We start from the raw sequence: 13,131 nt of genomic DNA on the forward strand, positions 1-13,131 counted from the left end.
AAAAAAAAAAAAAAAAGTACTTAGGGATGATGAATGTTCAAAGATGTAGGATGTAGAAGCTCTGAACCCCCATGAAGCAACAATTCCTAATGCAGTGTTTCCCAAACTGGCTTGACTTCAAGCAAAAGGCTTTTCTTTTCTTTCTCTTTTTCTTTTTAAAAAATTAGATATTTTCTTTATTTACATTTCAAATGCTATCCCCTCTCCTAGTTTCCTCTCCAAAAATCTCCAATCCCCTCTCCCCTCCCCCTGCTCCCCTACCCACCCGCTCCTGCTTCCTGGCCCTGGCATTCCCCTATACCGGGGCATAGAACCTTCATAGGACCTAGGGCCTCTCCTTCCATCGATGGCCAACTAGGCCATCCTCTGTTACATATGCAGCTAAAGACATGAGTCCTACCATGTGTTTTCTTTGATTGGTGGTTTAGTCCCAGGGAGCTCTGGGGGTACTGGTTAATTCATATTGTTGTTCTTCCTAGGGGGCTGCAAACCCCTTCAGATCCTTGGGTACTTCCTCTAGCTCCTTCATTGGGGACCCTGTGGTCCATCCAATAGATGACTGTAAGCATCTACTTCTGTATTTGCACAGCCTCACAGAAAACATCTATATCAGGGTCCTCTCAGCAAAATCTTGTTGGCATCTGCAATCCTGTCTGGGTTTGGTGGTTGTTTATGGGATGGGTCCCCAGGTGGGGCAGTCCCTGAGATTCCACCTCACACCAGTCAAAATGGCTAAGAGCAAAAATTCAGGTGACAGCACATGCTGGCAAGGATGTGGAGAAAGAGGAACACTCCTCCATTGCTGATGGGATTGCAAGGTGGTACAACCACTCTGGAAATCAGTATGGCGGTTCCTCAGAAAATTGGACATAGTAATACTGGGATATCCAGCAATACCAGTCCTGGGCATATACCCAGAAGATGTTCCAAGTTATAATAAGGACACATGCTCCACTATGTTCATAGCAGCCTTATTTATAATAGCCAGAAGCTGGAAAGAACCCAGATGTCCCTCAACAGGGGAATGGATACAGAAAATGTATTTATACAATGGAGTACTACTCAGCTATTAAAAAACAATGAATTTATGAAATTCTTAGACAAATGGATGGATCTGGAGGATATCATCCTGAGTGAGGTAACCCAATCACAAAGAACACACATGATATGCACTCACTAATAAGTGGATATTATCCCAGAAACTCAGAATACCCAAGATACAATTTGCAAAACACAAAAGGCTTTTCTTAACAATCGAAAGGAAGATGATGTCCCGACTTGGACATTTAATTTCCTGAGTCTGATTTCTTCTTGTTCACCATTGAGCTTTATTGTATTTATTGGCGGTGGTGTCCACACAGATGACCACGTATTGGTGGGAGTCAGAGCTTGGCCTTGGGCACCCTTCCTCAGGAGCTACCCACATTGGTGTGTGCATGTTTGTTAGTTTGAGACAGAGTCTCTCACTGAAACTCGAGGGTTGGGTGATTGCCTCATGATCGGATTGTTTCTGCTTCTCCAACTCTGGGATTTAGTGTGCAACCACAAGTTTATTTTTACCCGGATTCTGGGAGCTAGGCTCCGGTCTTCATGCTTAAGCACATTACCAACTGAACGATCTCCACAGCCGCTCTTGTTAATTCCCATGTCACACTCAATTTGTAGCTCATTCTGTTGCCTGTTTTCCAATATGAAATATCGCTTGAAAATGAAAAATGCCAGCAAATCAGCCTGTTGAGACGGACTAGGCATAAAGGTACCCTCTTTGCTCGCCTGCCCACCCGTGTTCCTTCCTTTGAACCTACAGTGCAAGGAAACAAACCCAGTACTATAAGTTCTTCCCTGAACTCCACACTCAAAATGTCGAAATGTGGTTCACACACACATACACACCCATCCATGCACGCATGCATGCACAAATTTATTATTATTACAATTTTTAAATTATAAATTCTAGCAAATCATGCCCTAAGAGGCCCATCTTGCCCTGCCAGGAAGAGTCTCACCTGAGACCACCGTGAAGAGTATCTTCAAAGGACAGCCTTTTATTTGCCTTTAGAATATTCTGGAAAGGTCCACCTAGTAACAACGAGGGAATTCTACACTGCATTTGCAGAACTGGCTTTGGAGGATAAACGTGACTCACTGGGCATGATCCCACAGTACCTCATTAGCATTTCAAAACCACTAGTAAGTGGGCATTTATTTTCTATTTTTTAAAAGCTAACAATACCATTAATTATCCCTTTTATGAATCCCAGTAATGGCTGTTTACTCGCCATAAATTAATATGACACTGTCAGGGACCTAGCACCCCTGCATGTGCCCTGAAAACTCCACAAAGCATATCCCTGCCACTCACTCACAGGATTATTAGTGTCACACAAAATCTTGGGGCGTCAGGTGATGGGGGCTCACCAGACTCACCTTTCTCTGCATTTTCCTCCTGGTTGAAACCTTTCCTGAGAATGTGTTCCTGCGAGAGCAAGGAACTGGGAGAGAATGTTGCATTCGCTTTCCTAATCAAGGCACTCTCCAGTTCTGTGGTGCCCAATTAAGTTGCAGAGCGTGGTTTATCGCTGAAGTCGATTTAATTCACTTCAGGTTTGTTTTTTTTTTTTAATTCAAAAATCAAGGTCACTTTCTGCTGTCCGTTTAAAAATAAAGTTTATATTTCAGAATAGTTTGGGGTTCTTTCTGGTATAGTGTGTGTGTGTGTGTGTGTGTGTGTGTGTGTATCTGTGTGCTTCTTTCTCTTTTTGCTGATTAATTTTGTTATTTGACAACTTTATACATCTGCTTAGACTCTCCCACCATTGTCTCTTTTCTCCTCATTCCTATTAACCCTACTTCTACCCATTCCTTTCCCAAGTTCTTGACCTTTAGTTGAACCAGGAGCTGTCTGTATAACCACGGAATCGGCAGTGTCCTTTGGACCCTGGTGGAGTCATGGCTGGATGGATAACTGAAGGCAATAGTTCCCAGAATTCCTCGGAACTATCAGTGCAGGCAGCTGCAGCTGCTGGTAAGTCCCTGGTTAAAGTGATATTGTCTGGTCCTATCTGTTGGCTCTTACATTCTTTCCACTCACTTTTCAGTGGTCCCCGAGTCCTAGGAAGTATGGTATTGTCTTAGGTAAAGTTTCTACTGCTGTAACACAACACCAGGAACAAAAAGCAAGTTAGAAAGGAAAGGGGGTAATTCAGCTTACTCTTCCAGATCATGGTTCACCATTGGAGGGAATCAGGGCAGGAACTCAAGCATGGATGGACTATGGAGGCAGGAGCCGACGCAGAAGCCATGGAAGGGTGCTGCTTACTGGCTTGCTTCACATGGTTGGTTGGCTCAGCCTGCTTTCTTAGAGAATCCAAGACCACCAGCCCAGGAATGGAACCCCCCACAGTGGGCTAGGACCTACCCCATTGATCACTAATTGAGAAAAATGCCTTACATCTGGAAGAGAGGCTTTCTGATTAAGGCATCAAGTGGAATCCATCTATGGGTACAAAAATCGATATGTAGAAGATAGCTTGGCAGTATGTCAACTTAGCTAAACAACAGTATTCAATCCCCCAACTATGACCTATGATTTTCCCTACCATGAGTTTAGGACCAAAATTACAGAACCCAGGAATGAAGCCCCTCCTTGGAGATCAATAAACAGTTGTATACCCCATAACTATTGTACCACTCTTGCACAGGTGGGCACATCTTGCCTGGCAGGTTGGTCTCATTTTTCATAGGCTACACAGCCAGAGAAGATCAGTGATGCCTTTGCTCCCCCAGAGGCCTACATAGCCCTCCAAGGAACTATGAAATGCAGTCAGTAGAGAGGAAGCTTCTAGATCAGTTACAGTTTGCTTACTTTATATCACATGTCTTAGGCATGCAATATCTTACACAACAGGGTCTTATTATCTCATTACAGTGGGCAAAGAGTAAGAATTGAAAGGGCCTGCACTGTTTGGAAGACCTCTGGGACTCTGAGCAACAACTTATAATGTTATCCTAAAGAAGTATAGCACCCCTGGGACATATTTTATTTTAATACATGGGCTTCTGGAAGCAGTTTATTCCATACAAGACATCTCCCTTCAAAGTCTTTTGAAAAGTAAGTTATATCTTTATATTTGGTTACAAAATAGTAGGTTTCCATATGGCTTTTAAATATAGTATCTACATTTGCTTTCTCAGTTCAACAGACATCACACACGATTTGGAAATTGGACTATTGAGCTGTAGGGCTGAGAATTTTCAGCACTGAAACGATAATGGAGAAGAAGAAAGAACGGGATCCGGAATTGCAACAAAGTTGAGAGTGTTCAGGAGGTGACCCGCTCAAACCGGCTCAAACCTGCGGCAACAGTTGTTACTGATGTTTTCAACAGAAAGCTTGGGGACGGAGCCGACTGCGGGTTTGCAGAGTTGCCCCCTTGGAGGAGGCTGGGAGCTGGAGACCCACCCCACACTCAGCAGACTGGACACAGCTGCTACCTGTGTTCTGAGGTCCCTTTCATATTTTCTAAAACTCTCCTTCTGCAACTGTCTGAACACCTCCCTCCCATCTGACCAAGTGCTTGCAAAAACTCAATTCTGATACTGTCTACCCAGACAGTCTACCCGTGTGCCCCAGGTAAAGCCCAAGCCCATAAGGTTGCTGTACCACAGATGACAGTCATCAGCCCCACGGCCACTGCCTCTAGAGACTACATAACCTCTTTCCAGATTCATTAGTGTTCTAGAACAACTCACAGTAAACAATTAACTCACCAATAGTGGTTGTTAGAGAAGATACAATGCAGAACGGAACAAGTGGAAACAAGGAGTAGGGTTTCCATTACCTCCAGGTAGGAACTCCCAGCCCTCCGTTCATTCACCAACACAGACATTTCCTCTGCCTGGTCACTGCAGTGAAAATGCAGGCATGGTTGACTGGCCTTGTCACTGACAATTGAGCTCCGTCTTCATTCCCCTTCACGTCACTGAGGTTGGAGAGTGAAGCTGGAAGATCCATGCTCTTGACCTTTTTAGTGACCAGTCCCTATCCCCAAGCTACACAGGAAGTAGAAGATTCCCACAGGAGTTGTCTCATTAGCATGCCAGACACACTTATCACCAAGGAGAGTGCAGAACTTTTAAAATCTCTGTTCAACTAAGTAGGGACAACACCCTAACGAGCACAGCATATGCATACATATAGTGATATTATCTCAGAATGTTGTCTGAAGTAGAAACTTCTGGTTTCTTTGGAAAGTCAGTTGTGCCAAATGATGTTTTGCTGGAGAAGACATATGAAAGAATGTTTTCCTGAAGCAGACATAAGTGCAAGGATGTTCTACTAAAACAGACGTGTGAAAGGATACGTGATGTTTAGAAAGATTATAACTATGACCCCACAGACAGTGGGAATTCAAGCATTTGTTTGCTTTGCTCTGCCTCACTATTCTTTGCTGAAGGCACCCATGTATTGGTTTGCCTTACACTGGGTGGCTGAGCTCTGTTGTGACACCACAGAGAGAAACCTGCCAAAGAACTCCTCTTGAGGTCCTTGCGGCTTCTTGCCTCTTTCATGAGCCTCATGGTTTCTTCTGGATTGAACTGCCCTCATTGGTTCACATGTGGTGACTGCTAAGCGGTCTGGACTGCAGCTGCTGGTTTCTACTTGGTGTTTTCTACTGGAGGAAGCTGCTAATATCCTGACAAGGAAGACTGGACTCCCCCACCACCACCACCCCCAGAGAACCATTTCTAAACAGGTTTACTTCCCCTGCGTCCTAATAACTTTCCTTTTCCACTGCCTCTGGTGGTTGATGGGTTAGAAGGAAGGTTGAATGTTGATTAAAGTGGGTTGGAAAAATGTATGCCTACAATTGTCACTCTAGATAAAACACCTTTATTTGATTCTTGACCCCTGTTGAGGTAGAACATTATAGCAGCACGGCATAGGCCTATGAAGAAAGCCACCCACTGCAGGGTGGATGAGAAACAGAGCAGAGTCAGATATAGATTTCAAAAGTCCCAAGTGTTGAGTCTTCAAGGAGGGGTCTACCACCAAATGTCTCCATCACTGGGAACCAAACCTTTGTACATGCTGTTACAAGTACAAACATGGACTTGTAAAAAGGATATTTCAAAAGATAGCCTGCCATAAAGTTAATAGTTTTTTGTCTTAATGAATATATTTAATTTATGTGTAAAAATTTATTGCCAATACATACATATAACAGCCTAGAAATAACTATTATGTGTATATTATTGCTCTTAACCAGAAGATGTTTATTTTTGTTTTTCCAGGCTTCAAAATATCGACATAGATAATCTCCATAACCCGACTTTCTAGTGTGGGATGATTCTTTCTTTAGAGCTAAGCATTAACCCAGGCAAGACATTCCATAACCTGTCTGTGTGGACAGGAAGCCATGGCAAGTTAGCACAAGAAAAACTCAACTGACCAGCATCCAGTAAAGTCTTCCTACAGCAAAGAGGTCATTTGTGGGCTGCACTCTTCAATTAGAAAACACTGCCATGTAAAAAGGAAATTATAGAATCTGGTAACTTAGTGAATAGCAACTGTATAAAGAAAGAAAATAAAATTACAACTGGCCCAGGGATCTCTAACTTTGGCATCTGTATGATTGATGTTACCTTTAACAAAAACTAAGAACAGGAAGATGATTAGAGAACGACATGTTTGGGCTGTGGGTAGGACAAAGCCCTATTTTGTAAACATGGAATTGAGAATCACGGTGAAAAGATAGGTCTCAAGACCAGATATAAGGAAGTCTAGAGAAAGAGGCTTTCAGATCTGAATTCAGGAGAAACAGAAGAATGCTGAGGAGGCAGGGTACCAGAGGGATCTAGGCTGCTGGAGGCGGAGGACACATTCCTAAGCTAAAGTAAAGGTAGATGCCGCACAAGTCACCGTGGTGGCATTGGCTCATATGCACAGAAATTGAGCAATTACTAGTGGCACTTTAAATTCATTATCTCATTAAGCCTCTCAGACTAAGAGGTGGGCATTACTACATTCATTTTGAAAATGAGTATGTGGGGAATTTGAGTAGCCATGGTCAGGCCCCACAGTCACAGTACACTAGCGAAGCATCCATGATCCAAGCACTTTGAACGTTAAGTTGCAACTGTCTCGTGTTTGAAAGACTAGACATAATCAACAGAGATGCAAATCCACCTGGGCTGTGATCTTCTTGGAGTTGAACCTTACTCAAAGGCTAGCTGCGTGGAGTAAAGGAAGAGCAGCTCACCCTGAGGTGAAGACCCAGAGTGTGTGTTTTGGAGGTAAAAGCACAGTTGAAGAACGGGAAAATGAAAAAACAAGGGAGTCAGTCCATAAACTGTGTATCATCAGGTCTCCTACCACTATGGACAAGTGAAACGTGACCCAGGAGGAAGATTCTAGAAAAGAAGTTGTGAAGTTATCTCAAATGGCAGGGTGAAGCGCTGGTGCACCACTACTCCAGTCAGTTGCTGCTTCAGGTTCATTTCAGTGGATGGTAATGAATTCAGTGGATTTCTCAGCAGAGACTCCCACCATGGTGTGGAGAAAGCCACAGGCAGAACTGCAGAGAGTGGGCCGACCAGCAACAACACGCCATAGCTGTAAGCCACAGCCAAGGAATGGGAGTGGCTCCTGAAACGGTCTGCTGGGTAGATATCGCCACAATCTATCATAACTGCTAACTACACAGAGGCTTTCCCGGTGTAAATAGCAAATCTCACTGGACAAAAGCAGCCAAAAGCTTGATGGATTTGATTTCCCATGAGGTGGTGGAGGGTAAAACGTTAAATGAACTTTGCATCTAGAAAGACAGAAAGTTACCTATCTGTCTACATTTCTTATCCCTCTTGTCGTATACTGTTTATACGTCATAATGGACATACAAAGATTCTAAATGTGGAGAGAGAATGCAGCACAGTAAGGGAACTGAGAACCAAACATAGGACACAGAGATTAACTCCCTGGCTCTGCTTTCCCCTCATACATCTCAGAAGTGGGCTTGAAGAAATATCACATGAAAAAAAAAAAAAAGTCAATGAGTTCAAACAAAAAAGACACCCCTCCCCACACACACATACACACGTGACCAAAACAATGTAAAGACCCTCAAATCAGAAAGTCTTCAGACACCATAGAAGAAACATCATCCTGAAATCTAGACACACAGGCAAAAGCTGACTGAGGAACTCCGATTTCTGCCCATACCAGGCTGCAAAGAAAACCTAAAACTTCCTGCTGTTGGGTTATCAAAGTAGAATAGTAAGGAGCTGAGGTTTCAAACCCTGCCAGAGGGTAACAAAGTAATTCTTCCTGAGGTGTCCATGGTTACCCTAAATGTCCACTTCTGTTAGCAGTAGTGAGGCACCTCTTCCTTGTTGCTTGAGTGATGCTAGAAAAGGCCTCATGGGAATTCAATAGTATAAGCACCCATCAGTAGATATGTCACCTTCATATGCCTCAATGCAATGGAGAGAACACATGGGACTTAGCTTACACCTCTACACACAGGTAGGAGGAGGCAACCCTTGGGTGTCCATGAAGCTCAAGTACAGGCCCTGTATTTCTACCTCTTCTGGGGGAAGCTTGCACATAGCAACTTGGCATTACTGAACCAGCGTTAGATAACACTGGCTGAAGCAGAATAGGTAAATATTCCCCCTAAAAGGGCATGAACCAAGGGAGCAGGAAGACTTCAGATAAATGAAAAGGTCAGTTGATGCCAAACCAAGACAGTAGAGAGGTAAGAATCACCATTTTGAGGCACTCAAATACTATGAAACACTACCAAAATAATGCCTAGAACAATAATCTACGTTCCAAAGTGTCTAACTCAGTGTTCTGTTGCAAGAAACATGACCAAGACAACTCTTATAAAAGAAAACATTTAATTGAGGCTTGCTTACAGTTACAGAGGCTTAGGTCATTAACATCGTGGTAGAGAGCATGGTCGCAGAGGTGGTCATGGTGTTTCTTCACAGCAATAGAACACCGACTAAAAACACAGAATAAACCCAAATAATTATATATCAGGACAAGCCATAATAAAATTGCTAAAAATTAAAGACATTCAAATTTTAAAATGAGCCAGGTTGGCAGATAATATGCTAACATTAAAAGGAAATCATTCATGGGACAACAGACTTTTTGGTAAATTGAAAGATCTCTTAAACCTGAATCTACACCAAGAAAGAAAATGTTGTCTTGATTAATTTTCTTTTTGTAACTTATTTTATTAGATATTTTCTTCATTTACATTTCAAATGCTATCCCGAATGTCCCCTATACCCTCCCCCCACCCTGCTCCCCTGCCCACCCACTCCCACTTCTTGGCCCTGGCATTCCCCTGTATGGGGCATATAAAGTTTGCAAGACCAAGGGGCCTCTCTTCTATTGCTATGTTCCAATAGCATGACCAAGCCAATTTTATTTTGGTCTTACAGTTTTAGAGGTTTAGAATATTTGATGGCAGATTGTAGAAACCTGGGCAGCTGTTGAGAACTTACATCTTGAACCTCAAGAAGGCAGAGAGTGCTAACTTGAAATGGCACAGGCTTTTGAAACCACAAAAATCTGCTTTACCGAAACATACGTTCTCCAGGAAGGCCATACCTCTTAATCCTCCCCCAAGGAGCTACCGCCAACTCCACCAGGACCAAGTATTCCAATTCCAAAGACTTATGGGAGGACATCTCATTAAAAAAGAAAAGAAAAGAAAAAGAAAAGAAAAGAAAAGAAAGAAAGAAAGAAAGAAAAGAAAAGAAAAGAAAAGAAAAGAAAAGAAAAGAAAAGAAAAGAAAAAAAAAAACACCAAAAGCATCCTTCTTCAGAATTAAAAGAGAAATCAAAGCTTTGCTTTAGGGGCAGTGACATCTCATTATTTTACTCCAAGGTGGTTTAAAGTGTGTGTGTGTGTGTGTGTGCATGTATGTGTGTGTTTGTATGATTCTATCAGCAGATTCTAACAGGTGGTGAGACTGTACCATAGCTAATATCAGATCATCTTGAGAGAAGAAAACATAGGAGAGTTAATGAACTCTCAATGAAGGATAGCTAAAGAAAGGTCCTTAAAATGAAGGGAAAAGATAAAATTAAGACCCTGGAAGTTTTAGGGGAAAAAATATAGTAAGACAATAATATGGGGAAATAGTAAAATTGTTTCTCTTTGCGTTTCCTAAATAGCTTTCGAAAGCAGAAATACTGTTTGATATTGCTTTTATGCTGCTATTTTAGATATGGATGAATTGTTCAAATGTAGAAAGATAGATGAAAATAAGATTTTCATAGTTTCTCCAGCATGCTCTGCTGAGTCCTGGAGCACGTACACAGCGAAAACACACGAAAACACGCACTATCACTGCTAGAGAGAGACACTGTAAATACATTAAAGTGGCCATCTAAAACTACCCCAGTAACCTGTAAGGAGATAGGAAAAGAAAACAGAAAAATGAAATAAAAAATAAAAAGTAACCACTGGCATAAGCTCTAATATACCTAAGAAATATGCTGTAAATGGTAATTATCTAAGAACACCCACCGGAAGAGCAGAGCAGATCAAACAGCAGGATTCAATGTGACAGCTTCCTGTTGAGGAAGGGACATATTATTTCAAATTCAGAGACTTAAAACATCAGGAATCTTATTGGTCTAGAGACCAGGCCCTTAATCAGTTTTGCTGGGCTAAAAATGAAAGAAGTTCAGCAGAGAAGGGTTCCCAAAGAAGGCTGTTGGAGTGAATCTATGTCTTGCTTTACTAGGTTTTAAAAGTGCATTCTTTGAATTCTCTGACTGTGTGTGTGTGTGTGTGTGTGTGTGTGTGCATGTTCTTATGTGTGTGCTCAGATGTGCATGCAAGTGTATACTCCTGTGTGGAGATCTGAGACTAATGTTCAGAATCTACCTTGATTGCTTCCCATCTTACTCATTGAGATAAAGTCTCTTTATTGAACCCAGAGCTTGTCAATAACGTGTCTCTGTCTTCTGAGCACTGAAATTACAGGTGAACTGCCATCCAGCTTTGACCTGCGTACTAGGGGTTCAAATTCATTTCCTCAGGCTTTCATGGTTGGTAAACTGCTGTGTGCTGTCTAAATTCACTGAGAAGGCATCTTTGGAAGCAAGTTTCTCCTATTTCAAACCCAAATGATTAGGTTGAGCATCCTCCAAACCTCTTTGTCCTAGGTCAGGCTGGCCTCTGGATCTAACTGGGAAAGGGAGAAAATGCAAGCAGCGAGGCTTTTTAAAAATATTGTGCCCTTGAGAATTAGAAGGTGAACCATTTCCTAGAGATCAGATATTACTCTTGTTTAATCCCAAGATATAGAAATGTCTGTGTGGGAACAGGAAGCTGGACGCTCATCCACAGAGAGGCTCAGCTGGGAACTCTAGTTGACTGCCATACTTTCCCCAGCCAGTTTCAGCTAGGTGCTTGGAAGCTCCTATGGGGAGCAATGATGTAACTCTTGTTTGCTCTCCTTAGGTGGTTGTAGTTGTCTCTGCTGGATGTTGTCAACCCGTGTTTGGATGACGTTTCCTCTTTATCTGCCTCCCCTCTCTATCCCCTATTTGCTATTTACTCTTTTGCTTTTGTTTGCTGAATACTTAATAAACTTCTGTGTTCAAAGCCAAAAATATATTACCAAAGATCATTCTTCAGATAATAAAGACGACAAAGCACACCAAAAAGTGCTTTATCTCTCTCCTCAGCATGCATTCCTTGAATTTGAGTCACAGTCTATTTTCACTCTTTACCAACAGGCAGACTATTATCTTCAAAGCTCTGACTCTCTTACAAAACTTTCTCTTCTCTATCAAAACTCTGTCTTTTCTCTTAAAAAGAATCACGATTATATTTCGAGTTTACCTGGCTGATGGAAGATCATCTGTCACCACAAGCTCACTAGTCATATTGGCAAAGCCTCGTTTGTCATGAGTGGGAACATTCAAAGAACCCAGCAATTTGTGCGTAGACATCTTAGAATTCACTATTCAGCCTAATATGCCCTACTGTATGCCATCCATGCAGAAATAATTTCAAATATAGCAATATAGACAGATTGAAAGTAAAAGTATGCAAATAAAGTTATGTTATGCAAACACAATAGATGCAGGAATATCAGATGAAGTATAATTTATAGCAAGGGAAGTGAGGAGGGACACAGAGAAAAGTTACACAATGATTAAAAAGCCAACCTACCAGAGTGGGGAGCAATTCTTACACTTCCCAGTAGCAGATAGGATGTCACTTACAAGTGCCCATGATATGGAAAATACATCAAGATGTAGCCTGTCCTGGGTGACAGAAAGCAAACCGACAAACATCAAAGAACTGGCATCATATAGAATGGGATGTACATCTACATCATCTACAAGGGATGTAGATAGTGTCTATAAGACTACTCAGAACATAAAAATCTCCAAAGCCCTGGAAACTACATAGTATACCTTAAATAATCCATGGATTATTATTTAAGGAAAAAATGTAAATGCTAGTTTAACTTAATGAAATATTTAAAACAAAATATAGCAAAATCTATAGAATGAAGCTAGAGCAGCTGTCAAAAGGAAACTTTAATTGCTTACATTTAAAAAATAAAATGTCTTGATTCTGCTATTGAGGCTCCCATCTTGAGAACCTATAGGAAATAAAAGATTGGAAGAAGCCCAAACAAGCAGAAAGAGGGGGCTTTCTCTGAAGCAGAAATTTCAAATTATAATCTGCCCAACAAGGGTTGACTGTCCCAGAGAACACGATTAATCAGCAGAACCCAACCCTTATTACTCATTTATGCTTGAACCTTAAGATGAAAAAAAACAAACAAACAACAAACAAAACAAAACAAAAACAAAAACAAAAACCAGACACCCACCTGTGGGAAGAACACGAAGTCAAAGCCTGGCCTTTCATTTATCTTTCTCACCAGCTGCAGGAGACGCTAGGAGACATCTTTGCTTACTTCATAACACCCCCCTTTAATATTCACATGTTTAAAAGCTTCTCCAGCTTTTGTTGAAGAAACAAAAGGAAGCTGATTATTCTTCTGAGTGATATAGAAGCAAACTGCAGGGTGGAGGTGTATGTAAAATAAAATATAGAGACAAATAGATTTTCACCTTTA

This window comes from Mus pahari, chromosome 5 (genome assembly GCF_900095145.1).
Source record: "Mus pahari chromosome 5, PAHARI_EIJ_v1.1, whole genome shotgun sequence".
In the NCBI taxonomy this organism is placed as follows: domain Eukaryota; kingdom Metazoa; phylum Chordata; class Mammalia; order Rodentia; family Muridae; genus Mus; species Mus pahari.